Here is a 17,122-nt window from a genome sequence, read left to right as displayed (position 1 = left end):
GATTAAGTAGCTTCTGTGAATGTCTATTTAAAAAAATCTAATAACTTTAAATACTGTGGCATAACACTGTGTAGATTTGAGCCTTTAACTAGTAGTTTTGATCTCAGAATATAATTTTGCTGTCACAGTGGTCTCTCCATTCCTTTTCTCAGGAGAAGTTACTGTCATGTCATAGCAATTTGACTCCCTTTGAAGTCAACAGTTTGAATATTATTACCAAGTGAGTACCAGTAGGACAATTTTTAAAGGTACTTTCTAGTGATGTTGAAGTAGTGCTAAAGGAACAATATTTTAGCAAAAGATCTGTCAGTCATGTACTGTCTTTGTTGTCAAGTGACATGTTAACAGTGGCTGCAGCGCTTGTGATTAATAGCAATATTAGAATTCTGCTTCCACAAGAGGATGATTTGTAACAGAAATTGTCTTGTAAAGGCTGACTTTTCCTTACAAAAGTTACGATCCGGCAAATCCTCCTTCAAGTGCTTAGGCTCTGCTCTTTCAGTTCCTAGTAAAGCCATGCTTTTATTCACAGTACCTCATGGGTAGGTGAGCCCTGGTCCCTGCTGGTTTCCTGAAAGGTTATCTTATTGTCCCTAGGCATAAACAGTTTTTTCTCCTGCTCCTGCTGAGCTCAAGTGGATAGTGAGTTCTTCTGCACTCCTCCACTGAGTTGGATATTGAAAAGTTATACTACAGGTAGGTCCATTACCTTCAGCTGATTACCTCTCAACAATGTAAGTGCAAGTTTAAGTATACTAAATTGCCTAGAAATTCTCAGTTTCGTGCAGAAATTAAAGTGTGACCTTATATAACACGTAACATTTTAGCTTTTAATCTCTGAAAGCATTTCTGTTTTCTTTTCAGTATTATTGAAGTAACTCACGTTCTTACCAGTTTTACTCAAATTTCTGGATAAAGTTTTCAGAATTGTCTGAATGGCTTAAGTCAGTTCACTGCTTTTGAGTAGCTCACCTGCTATGAAGAAATACAGTGTTTTATGTAGTATAAGGTTGTGTAATGATACAGTTAGGAGCACTTGGAGGATGTTGTGCTGTGGAAGATTTTGATGTGATTTGCAGAGCCATTTGTGCCAAATTGTTGAAATGCTGTCAGTCTGTGCAATTGCTCATAGTCCTACACCAGTGTTCATATCAATGCTCTTTTAGAACTGCTTTTAACCAGCTGCATTTAGAGTAGACATCAGGATGCATCAGTTGCATTGGTTTCATATTTTCCTCAGTCATTGCTCTTTGATGGATCTAACCATAATCAGATTTGTTGTACAGAACAAAAACCAACAGATCTCTCTAACACAGGAGAGGGCAGAATATCGTGCTACTTGGAATCTAGTTTTGGGAGACTTGGGGAGTAAAGTAAGGTGTTTGTTACTAGTGTCACTTCACATACCAAAATCAACCCATGGATGCAAAGTGAAGAGAATAATTGAAACCTACTAATTTGTCACCAACTTAGGTTTTGTATCGTTTTTTCATGCAAGCAAATCTCTGAAAAGTTGTCCACTGAGATTAGAGAATTTATTTACAATTTAAAAAAATATAATTGAAAGCCACTGGTGTTTTGTGTGGTAGGCGTTGAACAAGATGTACTTTCATGTCTCATTTGTGTGATTTTAGCCTTCTTGCACCTAATGACACTGCTGAAAAGCCACAGAGCTTCTTTGTCTGGAGAGGCTGATATAGTCAGTGTACTCAAGGTGTGATAATGATCATGATGATGTGGTTATTTTAAGATGTTCTTTTTCTGCACACTTTTAGAAAGACAACCACCTCCAAAATGAGAAAAAGGAGCATAATTGCAAACAGATAAACCAAAAGGAGAGATGTGTTCAGCTAAAGGTAATGAAATTCCTCTTATGTATTTTGAGGGATTACAAAGAGTACTTTTTCTGTTTGTGCCTTTTTTTTCCTGTTGGTTTTTCTTTTCTCTGGGCCTGGAATTTGGACGCCAGGGTGTAGGGAACATTTTTAAGAATTTGTACAAGTTGTTTTCACTTTAAGAGATAGATACTTTGTAAGCGAAGTTAGGAAAGTTTTTTAAAATTTGCTAAAAGGTTTTTGAAAGTTGTAATCAGAAATGATTGTGTTATCACCAAAGATTAAGTAGCATACCTTTTTTATTATAGATTTAAATCATATTCAGTTTCAGCCTTGGAACAGAGTTAATAGAAGCTTCCTTAGTTATGCAGAATGTACTGTGTTTATCCAACATATTCATTATGCATTATAATATATATGTGTGTATACTGACATGTCATGTACATGCATATGTGTACATATAAATAAAATTCTTCATACTGTCAGGTGAGACCAAAACCCCTCAGGATGTGATAGTACTATTCTACTCCAGGAAGTTTTGCATTTGTTTGTGCAAGAGCACTTACAGGCAAAAATCTTGAACCTCACAGAGCATGTACCGTGACTGCTACAAGTGGCCATACTTAACCGTGTGGAAGAACACAGAAATTCTGCCACAGAAGCAGCAGTCAGGTAGTGAGGGTACACACGTATGTTATCATGTATCTGGTCAGGCACATCTGGTAGTTTGAGACTAGAATAAATGTAGCAGAAGTCAAAGTGAGTTCTAAGTTTCAACAGAGGTGTGGCATCCAGATAGCACATTCCTCCCAGTTCTATAGTCTTTTGCTTCTGCAGTTTGGACAGGCCTACAGCAATCATGAGCAGCTCATTAATCAACAACTGTTGTAGATCGTAAGATCAGTCTCCACCCCCCTTAAATAAGTCTAGACTTAGGTTTCATCTTTACATTTTATCTAGTAGATAATTCTTCCAAGGACACTCATTCACATGGGAAGAAATATGCAAGTATGTCAAAAGAATTTATTACAGAGGGTGTGAATGTTCTGTGTCAAAGCTAAGTCCTAGTGCAGTACTTGAGTTCAAAATAGTACATTAACCCTCTAAGGCATAGTCTGTACGTGTGTGTGTAAACTTCAAAGTTCTGGCTAGTGGCTACTACTCTTTGATTATAATTTCTGAAACATATGCTCATAAAGCTTTTGTAACATTAAAGAGATGAGAATATGTTGCAGTTTTCTTGTTGCATAATATAACCACTTTCAGAAGAACATGAAAAGTTTGTTATTTTTTTAAGGAACTTACACATCAAATTGTTGCTTCTTTATTCTAGCAAGTGCTAATTGATTTAACATTTTCCCTTAAGCATAAGGAACTTTGTGATATCATCTTTGGCTCAATTCTTTTTAGCATGTTAAAAAATCTGATGCCAGTTGTACAAATTTTTAAAGAATGTGTCTTTTCCATGCAGCTTAGAAAAAGTTTGAAATTTAATTATAGAGTTGTGGAAGTTGTATTTTCATTGCATATAAATGTTAATAATACATCTGCATGCTTGAAGCTGGTCTGTAACCGAACTATTTTTGTAAATATATCTAGGTATCCCCATTAGTGACCACTCAGGGTTCAATCTGTGGTTCATATTGTCCTGTAGTTGTCATCTCTTGGTCAGCCTCCTCTGCCAAGTGGTGGTGAAAGGAGGAGAGAGCCAGGGAACATACTTCTAAGAAGCAGTGGGTGTGGGAAGCATGGATAGGAGAGATGTTTTGTAAGTGTGTTTGGGCTGCGGGTTTTAAGTCACAGTCCACTTCAGCACGGTCATTTCTAATATCTTCATGAGCAGCTCCACAAAGTGGATTTTTCTGTATTGGTTGGTTACAGCAGCTGCGTTCTATACCCTAATAGAGTAGTAGAGATCATAACATCTAAACTTGATTCCTAGACTATCTGTGTAACATACAAAAGGAGGTAGGAGCCACAAAAATGGCATAATGAGAAGGGTTACCAGTTCATAAATGAACACATCGACGTGTGGTTTTTTTGACTTCGTGCAGAACGAATTTCCATTCTTCATTTTGGGTTCTTATGCTTTTTTACAAATCTTAGCTGAAATCAGTCCTCTTTTGAAAAAGTGAAGAGGATATGCTGCAGCCCCTCAACCTTTCTAATGCTCAGTAGTTGAAGGATTCATGAAATACCAGAGCAACTGAGTTTCTGCTCTGTCTTTTCACTTCATTGACCTCAACCAAACCCTCTTACTAGAGTGACCTGGTCACTGGACGCTCTCAGTCACTCCTGATGAAACTTTTCTACTTTCATTACTTATTCTGCAAGTTAATTTATTGAGATGTTGAGGTAGTGACTAATTGCCTGTTAGTTTAGAGAGAGAAGGCCTGTCTTGCAGTCCCTCACAGAGGAAGTATCACACTGTGGGTTTTTTAATAGATGCTGTAGCAAGGATGAGAATCCTGCTCACTCCTCTCATCCCTGGCTTCCTCTTTGTACTGTGTGGAGTCCTGTCGGCCAAGTGTGAAGATGCCTACTCAGACTCCTTAGGGTGTGGAAGGTTTAATTCATAAATCGGGAAAAGCCTTAGTTACAGCACTGTCTAATTGTCATTGCCTAATATCATCAGGACTGTGACTTCCTGCAGTAAAATCTCAACAGGAACATTGAGAATCTAAACTTTGGACTTGGGCACCAAAGTCCCTGCATCAATGTAGCCTGAGTTGTTTGCATTTGCGATTGTGCTTCTGTGCTGCTTTACTCTTGAGGTTTGTTAGTTAAGCTTGAAAATACTTCCTTGAAGTAAGCAAGGGATATCAAAAATCACTTCAGCCACCGGTGACATATCATAGATCCCATGACAGAACTGAGTTGTTTTAACAGGTGGTAATACTTAGAGAACCTGGCTGCCCCTCTCCGTACCAGCTCCCTGAAGTCAGGCTGTCCTCAGTGAGGCAGAAGGAAACCCTAGCAAGCCAGGGAGGAGGTGATGTAAGAGCAGCAGTGACAGAGCTATGCTGACAGGATGGTTGGCTGTGCTAAGGCACTTGTATGAATCTGGTTATTCCAGCTCTGCAGCCTGGTTCTGCCAACCGAGAAGCACAAAGTATCTGCATACGGGATGAAATTTTGACTACGCTTTGTGTGTGTATATGCATAATATATAAAATGTATGTCTATATGTCCACTCCACTTGCAGCACATAGTTTCAGGGTTGTTCATAGAAGCTTTTAAAGCATTGTTTCCATTTTTAAAATAGCTCATTAAAACCACATCTCCACAGGTGCGTGTGTTCAGAGTTACAAAAACATTTTGTCTTATACATGTTTTTATATTTCATATAATTACAGCATATTTATCTGAAGTGTTTCGCAAGTATACTTCTGTGTAATACTGGTAGGAGATTAAGTAATAGCTGCTTACTAGCACTATTGCACAAGAACTGCAAATGTTATTGTGATGTTCTGAGATTTGAGGTACCAAGCATGCTTTTGGCTGCTTTGTTCCTGTGACCTTTATGCTCTTCTGGATAATACAGCAGTCTGTAACGACGCACATGTTTTCCTTTACACAAATGCCAGTAACCACTTGAGCAGGGCACTTGATTCCAGTTTTGATGGGCGGTGCCTATAATGGACAACGGTAGTGTATCCAAGCCAAGTTGGCCATCTTTGTGCTTTACAGTGCCAGAAACTTCAAAGCTTCTTCCTTTTAGAACTCTAAAGCAATACAAGTTTGTGTTTCTTCATATCATCAAACTTAATTATTGGCAATAAGCAACTGCTGGCAGAAGCAGTGCATCACATGGCTCCGTTTCTGCTTCAGAAAAGGTCAGCATATGGCATAAACACTTTGCTGTATTATGCAGCCTTGTACTCTGATCACATAACACATGCTTCAGAAAGCATTATGCAATGTTATACTCACTGATTAATGACTGCTTGCACAAGAAGTTTTTCATTACCCTGAACGCTAGCATCCTGGGAATGATTAACTTTGTGACATAACTCTCATCACATAAATATGGAAGATTCAAATATAGCCTCAAAATAACGTGTTTCAGAAATAACTGTACGCTTTCCTGCTTAGTACTGTGTACAGTACATGATTAACAACTGCTTTAAACCTTCAGAGTTGAATAGAAAAGCCTATTTGTGAGAACTGAAAACAAGGTTTATTTTTAGGGTTTAAAGTTTTACCCAAGCTGAATTTTTGCACACAGCAGCATCTCATTCGCTGTGTTTTTCCTCTGCTTGTGTAAGTTTGAATTTCCTGAGAAAAATCTGTGCCAACTATTTTCAGTGTTCAGCCAGTGAGTTAAACAGAACAAGTCAAATCTAGTCCTTATTTAGACCAGCAACTGCATGTGTGTAAAACGACTCAGTCCAGTGTGTTCATTATTATAGTGCGTATGGTTGTGAGCTTAAATCCGCATGGTTAGAGCAGAGTAAATTCCCAATAATTGCTGATTTTTCTGCAGGCAGAATAAGAAAGTGAAATGTGGTCCTGAATGAAGCGGCTTGCAAACTTACAATCTGAAGGTTGCTACATATTCACATTTAACATTTTTGTATTTTATTGATTGATCATTCCATGTTCAAATTTTGCAGATTCTTATGCTAAAAAGTACGATAACAGTGCATCACAGATATTATCATCTTAAGGATGTACGAAAGAGGAAAAACCCATAAATAGAAATGTTCTTCACCATATTCCTCCACATATGAAGATTCATCCTTGGTTTTGAAGTAATGTCAGTTGCTACAGTTATGTATGTTTCAGCAGCTTTGTTAAGGAGAAACTTGGTTTGCCTGTTTGGAAATTCAAGATCAGTTTTCACACGGAAATAACTGCCTTTAAATTACTAATTTGCTTTTAAATGTCAGACTAAAAAAAAAAAAAAAAGACATCTGCTTTTTACGATTCTCTCTCTTCTGTAAGTAATCCTGCTCATGAACAGTCACATTAAATAAAGCTACTTAAAAGTCCTTGTAATAAGGGGGATGGTTTAGGATGTCACCACATTAATGCGTGTGCCATTTTTTCAGAATAACCTTCATTGAGAAAAACGAGAGGTGAACATTGACCTTCAGTATGTTCTCTTTAATTTTTGCCTTTTCCTGCATTCCAACTCCTACAAGCAGTAGCAAAGGCTAAAGGAAATGGCCTCTGACTAAGCATTAGCTACCAATGTGCTCTCATTATAGCTGAGGGCTCTTATTCTCACTTAGCCTACGTGCAGAGCCAGCTAGTCTTTCAGCTGTGATGATGAAATGCCATGCATTTCTTCCTGGAATAGTACGCAGATAAGAGGCCACTTGTTATGCTGGGGTTTCAGATGAACTCCACTAAGGGTTTCAAAATGTTGTCAGAATTATATCAAGTTTCTTTAGCAACCAATTCATTTCAGACACACTTAATACATAATGGGAAGAGATGTTAGTTTATTTTCCTGTGTTGTTTCACTTTTTAAATCTTTACAGGATATGACTGGATAGTTTATACATGGCCTGAACTTACTAATTTTAAATAAAACTAGCAGATCAAAAAAGATCTGTTCTTCTCGTGAAATTCACATTATTTATAGTATGTGTACCTATCACTTGAGAGAAGAAACAAAAATCTCATGCCTGTGACATGCTACTAGAAAAGTCCTGCTGTGCAAACTTAGTCACTGAGTGCCTTGAACTCATTCTGGGTCCAGCAAAAGCTGAGTTTTCAGAACCTTGTAGCACAAAAGGTTAATCCTTTATCCTGAGATTGAGTTCAGATGCTAGGACATACGTGCACAGTACGAGACCGGTTGACCTAAATATTGCTTTGTGGTGGGAGAACCTGTTTGTGAGATCGTGTTGCAGATCTGAGGCTTGTTTAGGTGAATCTGTGCACTAACAAAAGCAACTTCAGTGGGATCAAACAAATCACAAAAGCATCCAGACTGTAAAAGAAAGAGGAATCTATGGAGTGTTTGATTCAAACCAAGGAATAACCTTAGTAGCAGCAACAACCATACATTATTGTGAATAAAGAGATACATTGCCTGGAATAACCAACGGGTCATGTGCAGGCTATATAGCTCTCTTTGCTCACCCTTAGTTACTAATTACACATTTAGAATCTGTGATATGCCCCATTTCTGTTCATTCATTAAGGATAACATCAAGTTAGTTGCAACTTGGCTTTCCCTTGGATCTGAATGCCACTTTAGACAGATGTAGTCAGTAGGATGGAGACGCTTATGACAATAAATCTGAGTAAATCACAGCCTAGGTAGGTATTTAATATGGGGGAAAGGACCCCAAACCACCCAACCCAAAGTGGCATCTGTCCTTGATCACTTCCCCTGCAATTCTCTTCATTTACTAGTATCTCATTAACTGGGAACTGAAAGCTAAATTCAGTTTTCTTTTAATATAGCAAAATTACTTTTTTTCATTTACATAATGGAATTTGGATCTGGTCTTAAGTGTGTAACCTTATTCCTTTAATGCCATCCAAATAAAGGTGTAATTCCCAATGAGATCACTAGAAATCTTGGCTGTTCATAGTCTGTTCTTTCTTTATTTTCTGCAACTATTATGGAAGAGGGTTGTGAAGAGCACTTTCTTTGAAAAGGTTTGGAGAACACCATAGTTGTCAAACCCACCATGTCCCTTAATTACTTCTTATTTTCCTTTCTTGAGGTAATTACTGACTACTGACTCAGAAAAAAAATGAGAACATATTTCCCTTGTGAATAAATTATTTCGTAATTGTTCACTAGAGGTAGATAATTCTTGCATATTACTATGAAGAAGTCCTGTCCTTGCCAGAACAGGGTAGACCAACAAGCCTATGCTTCTCCATTATTTTTGTGCTCTCTTTTTGTCAAAATCTGAAAGTCAGCCTAAATACTGTTGCTTCAGTGGTCACTAGCAGGTATTTTAAATGTTAGACAATTAATTTTCACAAAAATTATGATCCACCAAGTATAAATATGAATTATGGGCATCTCCTTTTTTAAAATGCTGTTGTGAGCGTTCATTTTTATTAAATACCATGATGACAAGGAATGTAACTTGTTAGACACTACAGCTTTCAAAGCTGCTTTGTTTTGTAAGCTTGGTTGTTTGTAAGCCATCTTACATGTTGTTTGAAGCATCTTGGCGTGTTTTATCTTACTTTTTGTCTTTAGAAAATTTGATCTTAATGTCTGAAAAATACATTGTTTTTCCATGGAGTATCATGGGGGAAAAAGTACTGCACAGTGCCCTTGTTGAAAATGATAACTGCTGTTCTGTGGTTCAGAACCTTGAAATGTTTGAAACTGAAATTACTACAATTCAAAATTTGTCATCTTTACTGGAATCACAGAACAAATGACCATAGTCCCAACCAGTGCTTGTGCTAGCAAACCCTGTTTTCTCCCCTTCTTTGGCCTTTGCCACCTTCTGCCCATCCTTCCATGCAACCCCTGCTCCTGCTGCCACCTGTTGAGAACAGGGCACATGTGACATCTAACTGTTCATGGATTCCAGCTGTTTGTCACTGGAGCCCTCAAAGAGAAAGCATGGTGACCATATTACGCAAGCATTCAAGTCCTGGGCTGTCTTGAATTTATGATTCATTATCAGTATCCACACTAGCTGGATGTGAACCAGCTCAGATTTCTTTACATGCATTTTCAAATCTTAAGTGCAGAATAGCTGTAATGGATATTTTAAAATAAATAAATAAATAAATAATTCCCTACAAGTCAGAATTCTTTCCCACCTTAACTAAATCAAGGTTAGTAAGGAAGAGGAAGAGTGTGCCTTGTACTCTTAATGTGAGCAGCTTTAGGCTATTCCAAATCAGAAAAGCAATAGTATAGTGATAGTACTTGCCAGTCAATTATTCTTAACTGAAATGTAAACAGTTTACGCTGGTAATTAACAACTGATAAATAGGTATATTGAACACTTACAGGGATTTTATGACCCTGCAGTGTTCACTATTGTTTTATGAAATAAACAGTGCTTAAAAGAAATACCTAACTGTGACTTTCAGTCTTGCTGTGGAGAATGTAAGAGTTGGCAGTGGGCTTTTTATGCCTATTATCTATTCTTCAGAGAATTATTTCATTGCTAGAAGCAGATGGTGATTTTTAAGCCCACTGCTATTTTGGTGTACTGTAAAAAAAAAAAAAAAAAAAGTCCTAAAAATAGACCCAAGTTACCATATCCAGCAAAAATATGTTGTCAGCTCTTTACTCCGCTGGGCTGAAAACAAATCTGTCAGCAATTTCTTTGGGTTAAAGTATCTGAACACTTGTGTGTGGGGTTTTTTGGTTGTGGGTTGTTTTTTTTTCTGCTTGTTTTCTAAAGAAAGCATTTTAAGTGGTTTTGTAACAGAGTCCATTTAAAGCTTTAAGTATCAACAAATTACCATCTGTTGTTATAAAGACACTTTATCAAATTGATGAGACCTGCACTCTGGTTAATGTTGTGGATCAACTGCATGAATTAGACTTTAAAGTCTGAATGAGTCTGAAATCAACATCTTCAGCTCTGCTGGAACAGACGTTAAAAACCAGCCCATTTTCTGTAATTACGAAAACGAAAATGAGAGTGACAGTTATTCATGCAGGGAAAAAAGCACTGGTGATGCATCTTAGTCAAATAGGGTTCTTATGTTTGCTTTAAAATAATTTCTTGGATTAGAAGTGTGGTTTGACAGAGTTACTGAATGAGAAAGGAAAAAGACTTTTGGATTCTCTATGTACCTACAGGTGATTGACATAAAACCAGACTGACAGTATAGTATTTTCAGAAGTATTTTCAGTATTAGATCATTTTGGCGTAACTGTTGGTATAAGGGTTCAGGTCAAAGAAAGTGGTTTTATCTATATAGTACATGGACATATCCTAGAATGATAAATGCAGAAAGCTGAAGAAGGAAAGGTCTCTAGGGCAGAGATTTCATTTTAATGATCTCAGTGCAAAATATGTTGTCTGGCAGCATTTGTGTATCTGAGGTACAGCTCCTTAGGGTCAAATCCTGTGAAGTATTAAGAATCCTCGTTGTTTGTTGGAGACTGTTGAGATCAATAATTCCCCAAATAAAGATGATTTTATTCATTAAACTGAGTGAATACTTACTTCCTATCTGGAGGTGCCCAGATAAGGGTGCTAAATCACGCTTGCTGGCAGCATCAGCCCCTTTCCATTGACTCTAGAGGTAACTTAGGCTCTGCAGTTTGGTCTTTCAATTCACACGTAAGTTACATGCTTACAGCGAGCAGCGTGGCACTTCTTAATCAGAGAGGTCAGCATATGCTCTGGAACAGACCTTTCTTCAAACCCCCTGAACTTAACTTGCCGTGCGCCATTGGAAAGGCTGTCTCTCTGTAAATACATTGTCAGTAGCATCGGCAGCCGTTGTGCTGCGAGGTAGAATCAGTTGGGCTTGAAACCAGATTGACTGAAGTGCGCCTGGAGATGAGCGCTAGAGCATATGAGCTGTCATGTCAGGGACAGGTGGGAGAGGAAACTGTCACATCTTCTGTTGTAGCATGCTGAAGAGTACACATGCCTCCTGTGCCAAAGACCCTGAACTCTGTGCTTAGACCTGCAACTTCAGCTGTCAGATCCAGCTCATGGTGACCAGCACTGAGCGTACAGTGTAGCGTGAGATCCTTCCCACGGGAGCCTGATGTTGCTTGCTACAAGGGCAGGTAGGCTTTACCTGCATGATATGGGTAAATTGTGCCAGTCGTGGAAGCACTGCAGATTGCAGACGATTTCAAGGAATGGTCACTTTGGTATGGTATACGTGTAGGTACTTCACTGGTGGTTTGTCGTTCCATGTTTCAGATGTGTAACTGTGTACTGACCACTGCCAGCCACGTGTGTGTGTCCTTGCAGGAGAACCACACTGTGGCCTGTTCCAGGCCTGGCCCTGTGTAGTACCCCAGGACTGGGTGGGACAGGTTGTGAGTTGGAGGGAAAAAAGGAAACCACATGGAAACAATGTAATTCCTGTAACAATTTGGAGGTTTTAGAGTGGTGAACTAATGAAATTGTGTATCAAGAAAACCCTTTTCCTCCTCTACCTTTTTCGCTTTGCATGGGCTTCACTTTGCTCGAGTACAATTCCCATTATCCCAGCATTATCTTCTAAGTAAGACTGATGCTGAACCTTGTCATCTTCCTTATCCTCCAAACATTGATCTTTCTGTTGTCTTTTCCCTTCAATAACAGATTAATTCCCCTCTCACACCAGCTTTATGGTGGGTATTAAAAGCATACCTTTCCTACATAGTTTTGCTATCCCAGAACCCTGAGATGAAAGAATCTGTGGGATGATGGAAATTGTGAAAAAATGCCTGCTTCTGCCAGGACAGGCATGTGATTTACTGTGATGCTTGTGCTGAGGCCACCAGCAGTCTGATGTTTAACTCCACCGATGGTTAACTTCTCTAGGCACAACCACATGTCCACAGTGATTTTGAGATAAACTTTTGGTTATGCAAAGTCAGCCACTGCCTTTGTTGGAATTAAAGAAAGAGGAAGATGAAGTGAGAAACTGTTTTTCATGCGAATGTTATGTCATTCTCATCACCTTAACCCAATGATGACCTTACAGGAGAAGGAATAAAGTCACTAAGCAAATAAATTCTTATGTTCTTGGCAGTAGGATTTGCTTTGCAAACACAAATATTTGGCAAGTTTCTACATTTTCCTGATCAAAACTAAATTGAAAGCTGAGGAAAAAATAAAAATCAAAGTTGAGGATATTGAGTTGCAGTGACCCAAACACACACTAGCTGAAGTCAACAGGGTTTACATGGCTTAGCAGAAGCAAAGGCAGGAGATCAGACCTGCCTCTCTAAAAAGAGGCACAGTTTTCTTTTTTAAGGTTTACAAAGGGATCTTCATTTGAAGAGAACAGGAAATGAGCAGAAATTAAACTACAGAGACCTTATTGTACCTAGTATTTTCTTGTAAAAGGGTGTAGGTAGATGACAGGCACGTTGTTTTATTTGTGTATTTATGCACATGTGTATGTACATGCATACAGACATGCAAGTGCTTTTCCGCAGCAACAAGTTTCCAGCCTGTGTCAGTATCTCCAGGTGCACATAAGCCGTCAGAACCCTACAGCCTTAATTGCATAACACAGCCATATTACAAAATATTACCACACCAAGATCGTTTATATTATTTCATAACAAAAAGAAATACTCTTACAGAACATTTTTACCCTTAAGGGAAAATTACTAATTATTTAAAACATTGTCTCTGTGTGTGTTTGTATATGGTGTATAAGGGTATATGAACCTCATTACGGAAAAATGTAGGGGTGGATTAAAGCAGGATCTGTGGGATACAGCCCCAAGGTCAGAGGAGTTTCAACAGACAAGAATGTCAGAAGCTAAGCAGAAAATACCAGCATGGTTGATTATAATGAGCTCATTGGGGTGATGTGGTCCACTTAACTAGAGGGGAAAGTGGCTTTTTTGAAGGGGAAGCAGCTGTGTGGAAGACTGTCATAGGCCTGGTATAGGAGAGGTCACATCCAGAAGATGGCTTTGGGAGGCAATAGATGTTTGGGTCTCTGAGTGACATCCAGACACTGGTGTTAAAGTTCTGCATTCTTTAGACAGCAAGTGGATTGCTGACTTCTGAGACAAATTAATTCAGTTATCTGTCTCCTCTGTTCAAATCCACATTTGTTTCTTGCTGCAAGGAAATAGTCCTATTACTGAGCTACTATCTATGCCCTTCTGCGTTAAGAATCTTTTTCAGTGTGTGAAGCTTTCTTTTGGTTTTTTGTGTTTTGTTTTTTGGTGGTTTTTTTCATGACTGGTAAGAAAAAAGACCTAGGTTTCACAGTCCTGCTCATATAATTGCTTCCGTACTTCATCTAGTGACCAAAATGGAGATCTCCCCACCCTCAGGTGGGTGCCTCAGTTCCTGCCCACGGAGACTCACTCTTTTCTACATGTTTTTATGCATGCCCCATGTCCCTCTCAGTAATTTGCTGGTCAGTAGTTGAATTCCAGCAGTTTTGAAGATTTACCCCTCTAGGCTGAAGCACCCAGGATGCTTTCCTGTGACATGAAGAGTTACATCTCTTCAGGAAAAGAGGTGGTGACTTCTGATTGTCCCACATCCAGGGTAAAACCCGTATCAGCTCCAGCTATGCTGAAAAAGAAAGTGGTAGCTATTACTTTTTATATCAGCCAGACTCGGTGAGTGGAGTAGATGTACGCTGATGTACATGCATTACACATAGCTCCTCCAGGGGTAGGTGAGAGGAACACCTGGTTTCTATGTTTGAAGACTGGGGCCTGGGCCTGAATGAGGTGTCTAACCAGCTAGACCAAGAAAGTTTTATGTCATTCTGGAGTGCAACATTCAACACAATCCTGTAAGGGTTCAGGTGCCTTCACGGAAAGGCAAGGGCTGAGTGGGTTTTTGTTCTGAGGACTGTAATGTGGGTGCATATTTCTTCTTCTGTCTCCGAGAGTCAGAACTCACTTGTGTTTAGGATTTGCAAAATGCTGGTTTTGATATATACTTAGTCCTAATTCTTTTCTAGAATAGGCCTTATTTCTCAGTATCCTAAAGGGTGGTGAAATGTGACACACAAAAGGCTGTCTGCAAAGTGCATGGAACACCGCTATGACAATGAAATCTGGTGTGACAGTGGGAGATGTAGCACCTTGTGGCAACGGGACCTCAAGACTTTTAAGTTAAAACATGCATCTGGTGTGAAATACAATTTCATGAAGTGCATTTTAGGGCTTTTTATTCATCTCCAGAATTCTAGATTAATACGGTGAAACTAAAAAAAAATAATAATAATAAAAAAAAAAATCTCTACAGGCGGTGCCTGGGACCACAACACCTTCTCTCCCTCCCATGGAGCACTACCAGGAGGGAGTTCTCAGATGGCAAAGCAGGTTCTGGACGATGGACAAGGAGAAACTGTCCACAGCTCTTTCTCATGGTTCCACTGTCCTAAATTCTTGCCTGCTGAGCTGGAACGAGGGTATTAGCTTGGTGGAGTGGAAACTTCAGTATTAGTTGGAGGAATTCCCCTCACACGTCAGGAAATCCCTTCTTGGGCAGGTGTAGTAAGGGGGCTTGGGAGCAAATGTGTGCTCTGCTGCCATCCTTCTCCTCCAGCTGAACCATGTCTGTTGAGAAAGGGGTCTTTGTGATACGTCAGTGTGGCCTAGAGCTTAGCAAGTGACACTAGCAATCAGGGTACACAAGATGCTTCTGAGCTTGCTGTTGTATTGCATATGCAAAGAAGGCTAATACTTCACCCCAGAGGGATGACAGGACTTAATTTTTGTGTGTCATCTTGAGGCTTTCAAGCGCAAGGAAAAGCAGCAAATGCTGCTTTTGCAGGGCAGTGCTGGGAAATAGTCTGCGCTTGTGCTCATTCACCTGTTTCCTCATAATACAGGCTTCTTGTGAAATACATCAGAAGATATAAAGTGCACAACTGAAATTTGTCTGTTTTTGACAGATGCAACTTGTGTGGCAGCTAACACCATCCAAATATTTCCCATGTCTCTGATCCATATCCTGCAACCATTGCTAGCTAGTGAGTCCCCACGCTCCCTTTTTCTTCCTGCAGTCCCTTCCATGTGCCTCTCTATCTCAGCTATCGGTAAGACAGTATATGACTGAACACGCAGAAGACGGGAGCTTACAGTGGTCTGACCATGCAGGACATATTTTCACTGGACAGTGGTGGATCAAAACAGTAACTTGGTATATCATGCCTGGCCTGTTTGCTTTTCAGGCTTGGTATACCACATCTTTCTTCTCTTCCCCTAAACACAAGCATACCTCTGCACATAGGAAAGAAGGCAGAGCTCCAAGGCTGGTCAGGTTACCCATAACTACTAGTAGAGAGTTTATAATAAAGAACTTGCTTGCAATTGCAGCTGACAATCAGCTGAACTTAATTTGTGAGTGACTGAAGGGAGTTAAAGATGCAGCAGCTGAGAGAGGTCTTGCTTTTACAGCACATATGATGTGCTAGCATATCCCCCATTCATTACCATTTCCCTGAGTAGGCTTCTCTTACAGTGTTCTTTGAACTGACTTGTGGGGCTGCACTTGCCAATTATTTCAATAGTCAAATAGATGACACCTTCTGCTAACAACTATTTATATTATTAGGGTTTTCATCCTTGGAAATGAGAATAAAAGAGGTGTATATACTAAAAATTGTTACATAATTGCATATACCAGCTATCTGCAGAGGCAATGCACGTATGCTTATGTCTGTTTAATAAGTATGTAAAATCAAAAATTGCGCTGACTGTTGATGTCCTCTTGTTCTCCAAGTCATTTTCTACTGGTATTATAATGAACTCACAGCTAAAGTTGCATCCAAAGATTACCAAATGGGTCAACATGTGCCAGTTTGTAGCTGTACGCTGCTAGATTGCTATTACCGGTTTAGGCTAGCACAGCAAAAAGTAGACCCATCTGTGCTCATGTTGTATGCTAAAATTAACAAATGCTCATTTTTGGGAGTCCAAGCAAAGAAAACACTGTTTCTTGGAAAAATTTTATTAAACTACAGATCGGTTCTCTGTTGTCATTGGTGCTCCGGTCAGCATGCAACCTCTCCCCACCAGAAGCAACTCCAGGTGGCATAGCATTGCTCAAGCTGATAGCAATACTCTGAAGAAGAGTATCCTGTGCAGAGCACTCATTTATACCTCTTCCCCATCAGATAAAAGGTCTGTTTGTACAGTAAATATTGTGTGTGACATAGTGTTTCGTAGTTTTAGCAGATGTTGGTGGCTTTAATGTCTGGAATGGCATAATTAACATTAAAAATGCAGTATACCTTAAATTTAGCACTAGTATTTTCGAAGTAAATTTAGAAGAATTGGCAGAAGTACTTTTCAGGTGAGCAATAACTGTGTGTGTAGCTGAAGGGATGACTCCGGGGAGGAATGATGTGTAATTCTGAGAAGTATACATGAAAGTACTATATATATTTGTGTATCTTTAATATGTTTCTTATTAAATATAGACACCAATATATTCATACATATTTAATTAATATATTCACATATATAGCAGTACGCCTATCATACCCTCATACATGAAGCATATTTTAAACACTCTTTATGAAAAGAAAACAGGCTTTGTATCTGGCTTTTCAGCAATCTCCTTGGGACCAGGAAGTGAATTTGGGCATCATGTGTGACTTGTCTGGTGCAGTCACTAAGCCTAGCATCTTCCATCAACACCAAGGCTGGCAGCACAGCAGTCATTCCA

Source organism: Falco punctatus (assembly GCF_963210335.1).
Source record: "Falco punctatus genome assembly, chromosome: Z".
NCBI classification, from domain to species: Eukaryota; Metazoa; Chordata; class Aves; order Falconiformes; family Falconidae; genus Falco; species Falco punctatus.
This window is presented reverse-complemented; position numbering follows the sequence as displayed.